The sequence below is a fragment of the Lonchura striata genome, unplaced genomic scaffold (genome assembly GCF_046129695.1).
Source record: "Lonchura striata isolate bLonStr1 unplaced genomic scaffold, bLonStr1.mat Scaffold_187, whole genome shotgun sequence".
Classification (NCBI taxonomy): Eukaryota; Metazoa; Chordata; class Aves; order Passeriformes; family Estrildidae; genus Lonchura; species Lonchura striata.
Window position 1 is genome coordinate 7,187 of NW_027461120.1, and position 15,434 is coordinate 22,620.

Sequence of the window (15,434 nt, forward strand, 5' to 3'; positions counted from 1 at the left end):
TGTGCTGTTAAGGTAGTGCACTGACGTTTGGTTTTCTTTCTCTTGGCAGAGCAAGAGATAACAGCCTGGTGACAACTGGAACTTCCCAGACAGGCACGAGGCCTCGTTCTGCACCTGATGGGGATTTGCATCCCCAGATATGTGCAAGATAAGTGGAGACCTACAACCCACAGAGGGGATGGAAGAGGGGTGCCAGGTTGGGACTCCCCAGGAGGGGTTTTTGAGTCAGTTTTGGAGATGGGGATGTCCAAGAAGTGTCTCCTAAGGCCAGCTAAAGGGAAAGTGTCTGTTTTGATCACAGTGCTGAGGTGCTCAGGGCAGAGCAGTTCTGGTGTGTGTCCTGTCACTTGTCTCTGGTGCACTCTGTGTTCTTTGGGTCTCTCGGTCCTTTCTTCTCCTCAAAAGCTCTCTCTGCCTGTCCTGTGTCACGGGTGTCTGCACGTATTTGTCCCACAACTGCTCTGCCCTGCTGCATAGCCTGTAATAGCACAAGTCCTGGGGACTTGAAATTTGTCATTTGCAGGGTGTAGTTGGGCTCTAGATTGTATTAGGGGATTGCCTTAATATGTTTGGTGATGCTAAGTTGTCCTGCAGCCATTTGACACTAGTCCTAACTTCCTTTCAAGATGCTGACAACTCCAATCAGTGGCAGAGAGCCCCAGTCCTGGGTGAGGGTGTTGCCATGATCAGGTCAGTCATTGTTTGCATTTGCAGGGGCAGCCTAAAGGGTGACCGTGTTACAGCAGTGTTCTTTGCCTTTATTTTTAGGTGGTCCAGACAGATAGCAGCAGTCAAGGCCGAGTGTCCAAGGTGAGCAGTGGACAGGAACAGTTGGTTTTGCTCAGGTCTCAATTTTTGGTGCAATTCTAAGCATTTATTCTTGATTTTGTGCTTTAGGGAATCAACTCTGAGTGCGCATACCTCCGTTACCAACTGGCTGATGGACCAGGTTTCATGCCCTTGTGATCTCGCTGGAAGCATTACAGGACCCTCTGATGGAGCCTTCCAATCCTGCATGTCAAGGTCCCATCCTGGTAGCCCTGAGGGAATGGCCAAAGTGTTGCGGTGAGTCGGGGGGGAATGAGATTCCACTCGTGTTTCAGCAATGCCATGTTGCCTTGTCTCCACTTAACCTAGGTGTCCCCTGCGATGACGATGTCAGAATCCAAGCACGCCCAAAGTGTGAGGGCCAAGAACCCGGGCATTCTGAGGAGGATGGTGAGTAGCAGATTTACCAGGTTTTGGCCGATGTGCTGTTCAGATTGTGCACTGATGTTTAGTTTTCTTTCCCTTGGCAGACGAAGAGGTGACAGCTGGAACTTACCAGACAGGGAGATGGCGTTCTTCTGCACCCAACAGGGATTTGCATCCCCAGATATGTGCAAGATAAGTGGAGGGTTATGACCCACCGAGGGGCGTGATAAGCGAGGTGCCAGGTTGGGACTCCCCAGGAGGGGTTTTTCAGTCAGTTTGGAATTGGGGACGTCCAAGAAGTGTCTCCTTAGACCATCTAAAGGCGAAATGTGTCTGTTGTGACCTTAGTGCTGAGGCATGCAGGGCAGAGCAGTTCCGATGAGTGTCCTGTCACATGTCTCTGGTGCACTCTGTGTTGTTTGGGTCTCTCGGTCCTTGCAGATATTCTTCTCATCAAGAGCTCTCTCTCCCTGTCCTGTCCCCTGGTTTGTCACATCCTGTCCTGTGTCACAGGTGTCTGCACGTATTTGTCCCACAGCTGCTCTGCCCTGCTGCATAGCCTGTAATAACACAAGTCCTGGGGACTTGAAATTTGTCATTTGCAGGGTGTAGTTGGGCTCTAGATTGTATGGGGAGATTGACATAACATGTTTGGTGATGCTAAGTTGTCCTGCAGCCATTTGACACTAGTCCTAACTTCCTTTCACATGAAGACAGTTCGAATCTGTGGCAGAGAGCCCCAGTTCTGGAGGAGGGTTTTCCCATGATCAGGTCAGTCATTGTTTGCACTTGCAGGAGCAGCCTAAATGGTAACCGTGTTACAGCAGTGTTCTTTGCCTTTATTTTTAGGTGGTCCAGGCAGATAGCAGCAGTCAAGGCCAAGTGTGCCAGGTGAGCAGTGGACCAAAGCAGTTGTTTTTGCTCAGCTTTTGGTGGAACTGTAAGCATCCACTGTTGTTTGTGTGCTTTAGGGAATCCACTCAGTGTACTCATACCTCTGTCTCCAACTGGCTGATGGACCAGGTTTCATGCACGTGTGGTCTTGCCAGAAGCATTACAGGACCCTGTGACAGAGCCTTCCAATTTTGCATTTCAAGGTCCCCTCCTGGTAACCCACAGGAATGGGCAAGGAGTTGTGGTGAGGCAGGGAAGAGGAGCGAGGGTACCCTCAAGTTGCAGCAATGCCATGTCACCTTGTCTGCCCTTAACCTAGGTGTGCCTTGAGATGACGGTGTCAGAATCCAAGCGCGCCTGAGGTGTGTGGCCCAAGACTTCTTGGGAGATGGTGAGTAGCAGAATTGTCAGGTTCTGGCCCATGTGCTGTTAAGGTAGTGCACTGACGTTTGGTTTTCTTTCTCTTGGCAGAGCAAGAAATAACAGCCTGGTGACAACTGGAACTTCCCAGACAGGCACGAGGCCTCGTTCTGCCCCTGATGGGGATTTGCATCCCCAGATATGTGCAAGATAAGTGGAGAGCTACAACCCACAGAGGGGATGGAAGAGGGGTGCCAGGTTGGGACTCCCCAGGAGGGGTTTTTGAGTCAGTTTTGGAGATGGGGATGTCCAAGAAGTGTCTCCTAAGGCCAGCTAAAGGGAAAGTGTCTGTTTTGATCACAGTGCTGAGGTGCTCAGGGCAGAGCAGTTCTGGTGTGTGTCCTGTCACTTGTCTCTGGTGCACTCTGTGTTCTTTGGGTCTCTCGGTCCTTTCTTCTCCTCAAAAGCTCTCTCTGCCTGTCCTGTGTCACGGGTGTCTGCACGTATTTGTCCCACAACTGCTCTGCCCTGCTGCATAGCCTGTAATAGCACAAGTCCTGGGGACTTGAAATTTGTCATTTGCAGGGTGTAGTTGGGCTCTAGATTGTATGGGGAGATTGACATAACATGTTTGGTGCTGTTAAGTTGTCCTGCAGCCATTTGACACTAGTCCTAACTTCCTTTCAGATACAGACAGTTCAGGTCAGTGGCAGAGAGCCCCAGTCCTGGGGTGAGGGTGTTGCCATGATCAGGTCAGTCATTGTTTGCGTTTGCAGGGGAAGCCTAAAGGGTGACTGTGTTACAGCAGTGTTCTTTGCCTTTATTTTTAGGAGGTCCAGGCAGGTAGCAGCAGTCAAGGCCCTGTGTGCCAGGTGAGCAGTGGACAGAAGCAGTTGTTCTTGCTCAGGTTTCAGGTTTTGGTGCAATTGTAAGCATCCATTGTTGTTTGTGTGCTTTAGGGAATCCACTCAGAGTATGCCAAGCCCCTGTCACCAACAGCTGATGGCCTGGATTTCCTGTGCTTGTGAGCTCTCAGGAAGTATTGCAGGACTCTGTGATGAAGCCTTGAAATTTTGTATTTCAAGATTGCATCAGAGTTGCCTTTGGCAATGGCTGAGGAGTTGCGGTGAGTCGCCGAGGTAGGGAGGGGGAGCCAAGGTCCACTCGTGTTTCAGCAATGCCGAGTCTCTTTGTCTCTTCTTAACCCAGGCAGACCCTGCGATGACGGTGGCAGCCTCTGAGCCTGGCCAAAGTGTGCGGCCCGAGCGTTCTCAGGAGAACGGTGAGTAGCAGGATTGCTGGGTTTTGTCCATTGTGCAGCTAAGATCATGCAGTGATGTTTGGTGTTCTCGATTGTAGCTGAGCACGGGACCACAGCCCGGTGACCATAGGACATTCCCCGCAGGCGAGGCAGCCTCCATTGCCAGGCGACGTGGATTCTCATCCCCAGATGCCAGAGAGATTAGTGGAGGGCTAAGGCCCGCAAGGGGGTGAAAGCGGGGTGCTGGGAGGGCCTTTAGGATCAGGTTTGGGGGCAGGGATGTGCAAGAAGTGTCCCCTTAGGCCAGCTAAAGGGAAAGTGTCTGTTTTGATCACAGTGCTGAGGTGCTCAGGGCAGAGCAGTTCTGGTGTGTGTCCTGTCACTTGTCTCTGGTGCACTCTGTGTTCTTTGGGTCTCTCAGCTCTTTCTTCTCCTCAAAAGCTCTCTCTCCCTGTCCTGTGTCACGGGTGTCTGCACGTATTTGTCCCACAACTGCTCTGCCCTGCTGCATAGCCTGTAATAGCACAAGTCCTGGGGACTTGAAATTTGTCATTTGCAGGGTGTAGTTGGGCTCTAGATTGTATGGGGAGATTGACATAACATGTTTGGTGATGCTAAGTTGTCTTGCAGCCGTTTGACACTAGTCCTAACTTCCTTTCAGATGCTGACAACTCCAATCAGTGGCAGAGAGTCCCAGTCCTGGGGGCGGGTTTTCTTGTATCTTGTATCTCTGTCGGCTTACATTGTATGCACTTATGTTGCACCTACCTGTGTCGGCTTCTATTGTATGTGTGTATGTTGCGCCTACCTATGTTGTCTTATATTGTTTGTGCTTATACTGTATGTACCTACGTTGCCTTATGTTGTTTGTGCTTATACTGTATGTACCTACGATGGCTTATGTTGTATGCACCTCTGTTGTGGCAATTGCGATTGGAGCTGCCTTGCCCGGGCACGTAGTCACGCTCAGGTAGAGCAGTTATAAAGCTTTGCCGTTCATCTGTTCTCTACGGGGTTTGGGGTACAACACTGATGGGCCCAGAGTTGGTATAGCTCCTAGCTCTCAGATAGTCAGTCACTGACCGCCTCCCCTTGTCTCGTAGGTCCCCGGGTCCCTACAGAATTTCCTGGAATCTACCATTTGACATGGAGGTCCTGCGGTCAGAAGAAGCGTTTAAGCATATTCTTCAGTGCAGCGTTTCACGTAAGGGTGGCAGCCAGCGTGTCAGCAGAAGAATGTGTGAGAGTGTGACTGTCTGTGTCTGTCTGTGAGAGTTTGTGTGTGCTTGTGTCTGCAGCTGTGTGTGTGTGTGTGTGTGTGTGTGGAGCAGTTCCAACCTTGTGTGTATGGCCTTTGCCTTTCAGGGGGGGTTTTCATCAGGCAGGAGGATTTTTTGGGAGTCTCTGGAGCGAGTTGCCGTGAATGTGAGTTTGTGCGTAACGCGAAGGGGGCGTGCACGTCGGCGGAGCGTTTTGCGCCGTTTTTGTTCCGGGTGCGTCATAACAATAAAAGCGTTGTGGACTTTTCTGAAATGGAGACACGGTTATATTGTGTCAATATGTATTTTCCTTGTAATACATTATATTGTTCTGTCTTTGCAGTTGTTCCTGTATTTTGATGTATTTTGCTATATGTAAATTGGACTTGTACTTGTGTGCCTAGGTATGATGTATTCTTTGTTGTATTTGTCTCTGTACTTGCATTTGTATGCATTGTTTCCCTGTGTATTGCTGAAGTTTAAATTAAGGGAATAAAGATTAATCAGCCCTAATAATGATGCCTCTTACCCTCTGTCCTGCCCACCATTCATCTCCTGTCTTTCTTTGGTGTGGTTGAGTCGTATCATTCTCACCCTTTTTCTCCCTTTGCCTCTTACTTTCCTCTTTAGTCTATTCCTCACTTTATCCTTCCGTGTGTAACTCTTTGTCTCTGGCTGTGTTTTCCTTTGTTTCCATTTCTAAGACATCTCTATGTTTCTCTAACCCTATTTCCTTCTCACCCTGTCTATTTTCTTCCATTCCTCTACATGTATTTCCCCATGTCTCTTTGTCTCTTTCAATCTAGGTTTCACTATGTTTTCTTCTTTTTTTTCTCTTTGTCAGCCTTTGTCTTTCTAACACTTGCTATCATTGTCTTTGTCTCTGACCCTTTTTCCTTTTCTGTCCAACTTTAACTTTTTTGTCTAACTCTCTATTTCTTTCTCTCTTGAACCCTACCTTGTGTTCAGTCTCTCCATTTGTTTTCCTGTAGGTTTTCAGCTCTATTTCTTCTTTTTCTTGTCTCTCTATTTGCTTTTCTCTTTCATTTCAAGTGCTTCCTTTTCTGATTGTCTTTCACTCTTTTTCTCTTTACCCCACCTTTCTTTCCTCTTTCTCTGCCTTTCTCTTTCTAATCTGACTTTTTTGGTTTTTCTTTTTATCTCTGACTCTTATTTTTCTTGCTTTGTTTTCTTCTTACTCTCTCCTCTTCCTTTTCTTCTCAGTCTTTCTTCTTCTCACTCTCTCCTCTTCCTTTTCTTCTCAGTCTTTCTTCTTCTCACTCTCTCCTCTTCCTTTTCTTCTCAGTCTTTCTTCTTCTCACTCTCTCCTCTTCCTTTTCTTCTCAGTTTTTCTTCTCACTCTCTCCTCTTTCTTCTCACTCTCTCCTCTTTCTTCTCACTCTCTCCTCTTTCTTCTCACTCTCTCCTCTTTTTCTTCCTCTTACGCTCTCCTCCTCCCTCTCTCCTCTTACTCTTCCTCTTACGCTCTCCTCCTCACTCTCTCCTCTTTTTCTTCCTCTTACGCTCTCCTCCTCACTCTCTCCTCTTTTTCTTCCTCTTAGGCTAAATACTTGTATCAAACATTTTAAACAGCTCTTTTATACAGAAGTGAATACATTAAAAGAGAAAGGGAAAGAAAATAACTGGTAATATATTTCAAAAGTCAAACCAGTATTTAATTTCTGCATCAAGTATTGCAATCAAAGACACCTAAAAGATTCACCTTTCCATAAAATCAAGGTTTTAGTTATTGAGATGGTGGTTTACTTATTTAGGTGGTTGTTTTTTGTCCTTCTAACAGCTTGTATTTTTAACTGTTTAGTCCATCAGCAGACAGACACCCTGTCCATCTTAACAGGCCATAAAAATAGTGCAGGTGATGACATTGGTTAGCAACCTTTTCTTCATCATCATCATCATCATCTCACATTAACCTAGAGAGACGAAAGGCACAAGGAATTCAAATTATTAGCTTTGAGAACTGAAATAAAAATCTTCTTTCTACAATTAGCCTACATATAGTGGCATTAGAAATACCACTTTAAGTTCTGAAAGTACCGGAAGGAATTTATACCCAAAGGATCCTAATTCTTTGGTAAGTCAAAGCTGCCATTTGTACCTGTGAACACTATCACTTGGAGAAAATGCAACACTTAGGAAGAGTTTTAATTGTTTTTTTCATTACTTGACTGTGTCATTTTTTCTGAAGTTTTTACAGCTTCTTGCATTCAAATGAAGGAAGATTAAGGCTGGATGGTTAAGGTTGTAATGCAGCATTTCAAAGTAATATTTGTGAAGATGTACTAGAAACTGCATTGCTTAGAAACCTATTATTTCAGTAATCCTTTCTCAGAACTTCACAAAGGTCCTCTTATTGTGTCTCTGATAAATAAAATGTGATTTCTATTTAGAAAGAATTAAGGTAGTGAAGACTAACTAGAGAAGAACATGCAACCTTATAGATACTGAGGCAAAAAATAAAGCAAAATGGTTAGTTGCTGGTTCCAACTGGTATTTTTAAGTCTGTATGGCTAAGCATCTCTATCTTAAATTTGTGATCTTTCTGCAATTTTGTATTTATGGGGCTTATGCCTGTTCAGAGTAATTAGTGTCATTTACATTAGAACAAATACTGAAATACAAAAAATGAAAAGTTATTGGCAAATGGGATACAGAGTAGCAAATCTGGAAATTAGACGCTGCTGATATTTATCTGTAATGAAATTTGGCATAGGACCAGCAATAGCCAGAAGTAGGTAGAATATCCTGTGATACAGCATCTGAAATTCATCAAAACCCCCCCTCCAAATTACCTTTGGTATTGTAAAAGTTTCCATTCTTTTTATTATTTGTACTTTATTAGAGGCATCTTGTCAGTACTACTTTTTCTTAGCCTTATCCGGAGATGCTTTCTTATGTCTGACTCCTGAAAGTCTCTGTGCAGAACCAGAGTTCTGCAGAGCTTTTCCCCCTGTATTCCTTCCCTTTTCTGTCTTCCCAAAAGCTTTTGGGATTATGGCTTTTACACCATAATTTACTTAATTGCCTTTTCGTGTCAGAGAATTCTTATGCATATAACATCTCATTTTTAACTACCTGCTTGGTATTGCTACAACATCAAAGAACTTATAAAATTATTCTTTGTTCTCTTATTAGATTTTTTGCTTTGTCCTTACAGAATCTTCTCTGATAAATAGAAGTGGTAGTGCTTTTTATTTACTGCCTTAATTTCCTGCAATAAAAAAACACTCTATGTTCATTAATCATTCAACGACAAAGGGTATTCTGTATTGGAGCCAAAATTGTATAAGTTTCTAAGCAACTACAGCATTTTGCTTTATTTTCTTAAATCTGTTTCAGAGCTTTGATCAAATTGCACTCTCCAATTGTTTTCCAAAGGGTGTAATAAGAGAAAAAAATAACCATTTTTATAACGAAATTTCAAGCCAATAAAATCCTTAAAGGAAATTTGATTCTGTAAATGAGGACTAGGAAGAGGAAGGTCATAAGAAGTTACATCATCTGAGTTTAACCATCCCCTTAGCACACTGATCTAAAACAGGAAAAGCGTATGAAAAACTGCAGAGGTGTCTTCTGAGAAGGTATATGCACATTTCACATACTTCTTGTTCTGTATCTTTCTTCTAAACAGTGATTAAAGCAGCTCCCAGTACAGATCTGTAACAAATTCATGAGCAAATCTGATAAGACGTGTCTTTGAGTAAACTGTGAACCTAACCTGACAACTAAGATAACTAGTTTGTCAGTTGATCTAACCGCACCATTCTTTTCTCCTGTATCTGGTTTCTTTTCTTCAGAATTAACCCAGTACTTTCTCCCCCATCGTGCTTTACAAACAACCTCCCTATCTGCTTTTTGTGCCCTATGAAGCCAAGAGGAGCAGTGATGCACAGGAACACTGAAACTCCAATGTCTGGTCAACTAAATCTGGATGATGCTCTTTAGGAGCAGCAGAATGATTTTCTAACTGCAAAAACTGTTATAATACCACTTATTTAAACTTGATTTCCTGTTCACTTGTGAATTGATTATTTGACCTTAAATTGTTATGGTTTTTTTGACCATAAAGCCAGTTCTGATTTGCTGAGTTGATGCCGTAGAAAATACTTATATTTACATGGTTCAGCTGTTCGCAGGTAAAGTTGCATGATTCAATAGCCACTGGACATGCTGAGTTCTGACTGGCGTGTTAAAATTTTTCTAATATGTGGGAACTCAAAATGTCTCTCAGACATTTTTAGAGGTTCCAGGCCTTGGTCAGAGGCATTCTAGACCCTGGCAGACAGCTGAAAAACAGCTGTGATTTTGAGTTTGAGCCATGGAATGAATTGCCAACTTTGGAGGTGGAACAAGCAATCACAAAAGGTTAGATAGTATAGTAAAAGTAGTTACAAAGTAGAGGGGAAATTTTTTTAGTATTGTACAGGGGGGTTTTAACGCATGTACATGGGGGTCAGAAGTTCTAAGATGGAGGAAAGTGGGCTGATCCTGTTCTTCCTCCTTCTTTTTCCTTACCTCCATGTTCTTGGTGATGTTGGCACTCACAGATTGGTTTATAGTAGAAAAACACTTGGCAACGTAGGTAGTAGGTATTGGGGAATAATTATAAACGTGTTATACGTAATATATCTTATAAAAGATAGCAGCAGCCCTGGGCGGAGAGGGAGACGAAGAAGGCAGCAGATCGAGAGGATGTCAGGGGCTGTGTGTGCCTCTACCCAGGCCGCTGATCAAACAGCCGCAGTCCAAGAACATAATCTGTTAGATAACTAGCGATAAACTGCCTTGAGACCGAACAGCTAAAGCCTGCGGAGTTTTTCTTTGGAAGCACGGGTGGGAGGAGGAATTTCACCACCACATGAGACCCCAGAGCAAGGCCGGGGTTCTCACAGTAATAAAGATGCACCCTTTGTTTATCCACCTTTGTCATTTATACATCCAGCTGTGAAGCTCTCCAGCTTTGCAGTGCTGTTTACTAGGACAATTGAATACCATAACTTCCCAAATTTGGTGTACGTGACCAATCAATATGCAGATTTTATAGCCATAATTTCACACACAGATAATTTGTTAATTGGGCTGCATGCTAAGCTGAGGAAAGCAACACAGCAAATAGTTTTTGCTTTTTGATAGTTTCTGCCATGTCGAGCTCTCATTCTGTCCATTGGTAATGATTGTACCTCTCATGGGAGGAAATCTGACGGACAAACATACAAAACAATCCACTATTTGGCATAGAGGGAACTAACAACAATAGCCGAAGTTTAATATTTTGCTTCCTTTGTCACCTAAGGGTGTGGAAGGTATTCTAGTTCATTGAGTTTATATTCTGTCACTGATCTTTAGCTGAGGGACACAAAGATATATGTGTTATGCGTGTTTGCATATTTATGTGTTTATATATGCATGTAGATATAGACATATAAAAACACATAAATACACACAGGTGGGGGTGTATGTATATGTATGTATTTATATATATATGCCTGAGGTCATATGTGTGTGGGATTCAGTTTGTGTTCTGTTAAACCCAGCCCTCTGTGTGTGTGTGTGTTTGCACCTCGTCCACAGGAGCTGGTTACAGTCCTGGCTATTGAACTGTTGTTGTTTTCAAGCTGTAATTTATTTGGTAATGATATACAATGTTTCACAGTGATAAGGAGTCAATAATGAATATGTTATGCTTTAACATCATAAAGACATCCTTAGGAAAAAGTCCCTGTCTTTCTCCAACAGTGATCCATATGGTGTGCTACTAAAAGGAGAAGATCTCTGAGTGAACAAATGTGAAATAGTACAGACTTAATCTTTATTGCTCTTTTCCTATCAAGATAGCCTTTGTTGTCTGGCCTATGAAGACACTGCAAGACTACTCACTCATACAGCATTGTTTTATTGTTCACTTTTATTTTCTCTAAAGCAGACCGGGGTTGTTTTTTTCTTTTTCCTTTGCATATGTCTTAAGAAGTTGACCTTTAGCTTTACTAATGCAATTAATAGTTTTTGCTTCCTATCTCCTATAAATGATGTTGGTGAAATAGGTCACCTGATTTCATGTTCTAGTAGGTACAGTCAGAGAAAATTCTGGCTATGTAAATTATCATATTTAATTAGCATTATTTCTATCCTCTTTATTACACATTTTGCAATACTATTGATTGTTGGACCTAGAGTATCTTTTGTCCTCAAGCCACACACCTAGAAGTCACCTAAATCTTCATTTTTTCTGAGGATAATTCAGCTTGGAATATTTTTTTTTAAATCTAGATTAAGAGTAAATAATTTAAATGGAAGTTTTGACAGGACCACACGTATAAGGTTTTGAAGTATTTCAAGACTACGAAAAATTGCTACCCTGTCATCTGACTTTTTAGTCTTTATCTAAGACATAAACCACGTGTTTGTTTGATGTTTGATTTTTTGTCATAAAAGGAGTAGGTGCTTTATCAATAGACTTTATTTTAATCAATACTGCCTTGATTATTCCCTACATGAATCCAATTTTTATTTCTACTGTCTAGAGTGGGAAAATATGAGAAAGAGTTCCCCACATCAAATCCATCTGCATCATCTCAGAGGCTGCCTTCAGTAGCTTAAACATGACTAAACCCCTCCCACTGTTACACTGGAAAGAGTCTTGCTGACTCAAAACTTTAAAAAAACCTTGTAGTTTTCACTCCATTTAAATGTGTCACTTTTAATAGCAAAACAAGTAGAGAAATTCCAATGTGAACTCATTTTAGAGCAATGACCAAGTATTATGAATATTTGACTGCATTTAATCTTTCAGTTCCTTTTCTTATTGCATCCTTAATCCTACTCCTGAAGGGACTTGGATTTAAATACAGTAGAATTTCCAGTGTTGAGCAAATCTCTGGTTTCATACCTGAAGATCTCCTTAGTTCAAAAATCCACTTTGTAATTAATTTTATTTATGCTGTGCAACTCTGCTTTCCCAGATATTAAAAAACATATTGGCAAAGAATATGACATTATTTCTTGAATAAAATGACAGGAAGTAATGCAGCAAGATTTTCTGCCTTGAGAGTCACCTGACTTCTCCATTCAGTGACTTTATATTCCTATTCAGGGATTATTATACCTAAGAGATCCAGAGTATAGCCAAGAGAATAGTAATAGAGAAGTTCTAACTAATGCTGATTTTCTACTGTTTGTTACTATTTCCTCACCCATAAAAGGCACTTGTAATTAATTTTCTGTTCCCTAGGACCACCTGTAGAAGTAAACTTCACTATTGGTGATGAGATTTAAACACGAAGAAAAAAAGCTGGGTAAGTATGAAGTTGTTAAACTCGCTGTCACAAGACTGTATTGTTGAAGACTGTTACAGGGATGATGGGAGTCTGGGATAAGTTTAGCTATGAAAACTTAGTTCCATTTCATTAAGTAGGCTTAAAAGAAGACCCAAATTGGGTTGGTTTTTTGCTGTTGTTGTTGGGGTTTTTTTGGTATTTTGGTTTTTTTTTGGTGGTTTTTTTTTGGGTTTTTTTTTGTTTTTTTTTTTTTTAAACGGAATATTTTTGGAAAAAATATGAAGTAGTTATCTCTGACATTTCTATTGACAGGTTGCCAAGACATGTCTGGGGAATCGTAATGATTCAACATCTCGTTTGGAAGCAGCAGAAACAGAGACAAGCTTTCAGGTATTCTCTTCCAGAGTAATTTGTGGGGTTTTACTAAAAAGTCTCATGAGATTCAGTTACTTAAAGTATACTTACACATTCTTCACCAAGTTCTGTCTCAAAAGAGAAGACTACTTAATTCAGACTTTGTCTGTGTCTGATTGCAATTGACCTGTTCAAAATGATTTCTGGCTGGTAACAACTTGCAAACTATGAAATATTTGGAAAGCTGGTAGTCAAATGAATTAGTAGTCAAATTACTTAATTTGACAGTGTGATGTGTATAGCCCTGGAAGCAGGAGTAAGGAGAGTTATCCAAAATAATTAAATATTAAATACCTATGTGGTTGTTTTCATACATATATACATAAAATATGCAGTGATATGAAGCTGTATGTAGCATCAGACTTGTATGGTTTTGCACTGTGAAGGTTGTTAATGATGCTTTCTTAGAGATCAGGACCCTTTTCTAGGGACAATTCCATTGCCATGGAATTTTAACAGACTTTTTTATTTCTGTTTATGTATATATGTATTCTATACACCATGTTTTTACCTTTACAGAAGTTTCACAGCCCTCCATGGACTAAACCTGAAGATGAAAAATCACCTGAAAAAAAAGAGAAAAAATACGTAGAATCAGTTAGTACACCAGAATAAAAACTCTAAATGCTGCTAACCTACATTGAAAAATGCCAATCACTTCATGTTCTGCTAGCACAAAGGCATGAAATGTCCCAGGTTTCTAAAGCATGCGTTTTTCACTATTCTATGAATGTCTGTAAATTAGTCTATAACAGACCATTTAGTACCTTCCAGCAATAATCCAAAATTGATGTTTGAAGAAGTGCTTTGTAAAGCAGTCCAGTTTTTGAACTCTTGTTCTACCTTATCAGTAATTGTATACTATAAATTACCTGTTTTGTAAACAACAGTCATTCTCAAGTATGTTTCTCACTGTTTTATTTCATGTAATTTTGTGGCAGATTCGGTTCTAATATTAAGAGGCAGTCAATGTGGAGGGGGGGAAGATATCTGTGTAACCATATTTGAAGTACAATCCTTAAGTGCAACTGCAAAAAGACAACTGTGTGTGGGGGGGGGGGGGTCCATGTATGCTTACCTTTTAGTAATTCCATCTCAAATCTACTTACTTACACAATAAAATATGCTTATTGTGTTCTTTCTTTCCTCAGTGCTATCTTAACTAGTTCATTTTTGAACACTGAAAAGCTGACAGAATTGGATTTTAAGGGATGGAGATGGAGAGAATCATTACTTTAAGGATTCAAGCAAAAAAATGTGCAGGTGGTACTGAGTTACAGTGTCATAGCTTGGATGGCAGCCGTGGGAAGTCGGTTTCATCCCTTGTGTTTGTGCTGATCTCGACGGGATGGAATACACTTCCAAGGGGAAAGCCCTGTTTGGTCCACTACAGTTGGCCTTTGATCACTCCATCGGGGAGGATTGATTGGAATCAGCTCTGTCACTCATGGATTCTTTTCGTTTCTCCTTAGTCACACTCTATGACAAGAAAGCAGAAAAGAAAGGGAGAAGAGAGAATGTTTTTCTTTTTTGGGTGCATGTCATTGTTGGTCTAATTTAAGAATTCATATGCCATATCTTTTTGAGATGCAAATCTTTCAGGAATGGATGCAATGCTATCTATCCCTAGCAAGAAGTGTCTTAAGCATTTGTAACTTGTAAACTTCCACCTTTGTCTTAATGCACACCTCAGCACATTTTCAACTAGATTTGAAGTAGTTATAATAATTTACTTTGTCTTGCTTTGTATCAGTTTAAAAGCAAATAGACAAATCTTTTATTTGACTTAGTGATGCTCTGTCTTCAGTTTTAGCATTTAAGACTTTACCTCTCCTTCAACAGTCTCCTTCAATACCTCCTTGTCCTTGCTGGTGTGAAAAATGCATATTTTATGATTGGCTTTTCTCAAAGGCTATAATGAATATTATAAGTGTAATGTTAGAAAGTTATGCTGTGTTCATTTGCTTAAGTAGTGTGTTAAATACAGTTTTAGGTTCTAACATAATGTTAAAATAGAGACTATGTAGGTGGGGAAGTTTTTTTTTTAGGAATGAGATACTTACTTCAAAGAACACCTAAATCTTCCAAAGGAGAGGAATTTATGGCTTCTTATCAGAAGAAGCTAATTTCTTCAGGCCTTACTCGAAGACACCAAGGGATTAAAGGAAACAATTAACATACAACAAACAGAGTTTCTTGTTTAAAATAGAATGCATTCATAACCATAAAGGATATATAAATATGCAACAAGTATATTAGTTTAAGGGTGATTCCTTTATTCACAAGTCATGCTTTTTGTAGCTTAATGTCCGAGAACATCCGGACGTCCGTAATTCTTTACTTTTTTTATTGTCTTGTAATTGTCCTAACTCTAAGCTTTAGTACTCTAATGATATTATTATTTTTATAGCCATTTTATTATTATTAAACTTTTAAAATTTTAAAAACCAAGCGATTAGCGTTTTTTTTCACACTGGTATGAGTAATCTTTCACCCTGACATTTTGTATGTGCTCCTCTACTCAAAGATAGATAGTTGCAGTTTCTCTGCCTCGAGAAAACACAATTTTAAAAACTAAAAAACCTCATGAGCTGACCAAATGATGACAAAGTACGGCTTAAGACTATCCATGTGAAGAGTCAAAACACATGAAATCATGGCTACAAAGTTTATTTCTCTTGATTTCCTGATGCCCCTGGAATGATTTGGGTCTCAGGAGGCACCTGGGAGCCTCCGTTTGTGTCCTGGGCGGGGCCG

General features: G+C 41.1%; 1 long non-coding RNA gene across 4 annotated transcripts; it reads left to right on the forward strand.

The window, feature by feature from the left end:
- Positions 1-4,655: 4,655 nt before the first annotated feature.
- On the forward strand, positions 4,656-15,128 carry LOC144248579 (uncharacterized). Of its 4 annotated transcripts, none has more exons than XR_013341861.1 (5): positions 4,656-4,913; positions 12,218-12,281; positions 12,576-12,653; positions 13,197-13,373; positions 13,829-15,128. It is a non-coding gene; the product is annotated as an uncharacterized LOC144248579 (long non-coding RNA). The 4 variants fall into 4 exon arrangements; XR_013341863.1 differs by having other exon boundaries at positions 13,197-13,274; XR_013341860.1 differs by lacking the exon at positions 13,829-15,128 and having other exon boundaries at positions 13,197-13,827.
- Positions 15,129-15,434: the final 306 nt, after the last annotated feature.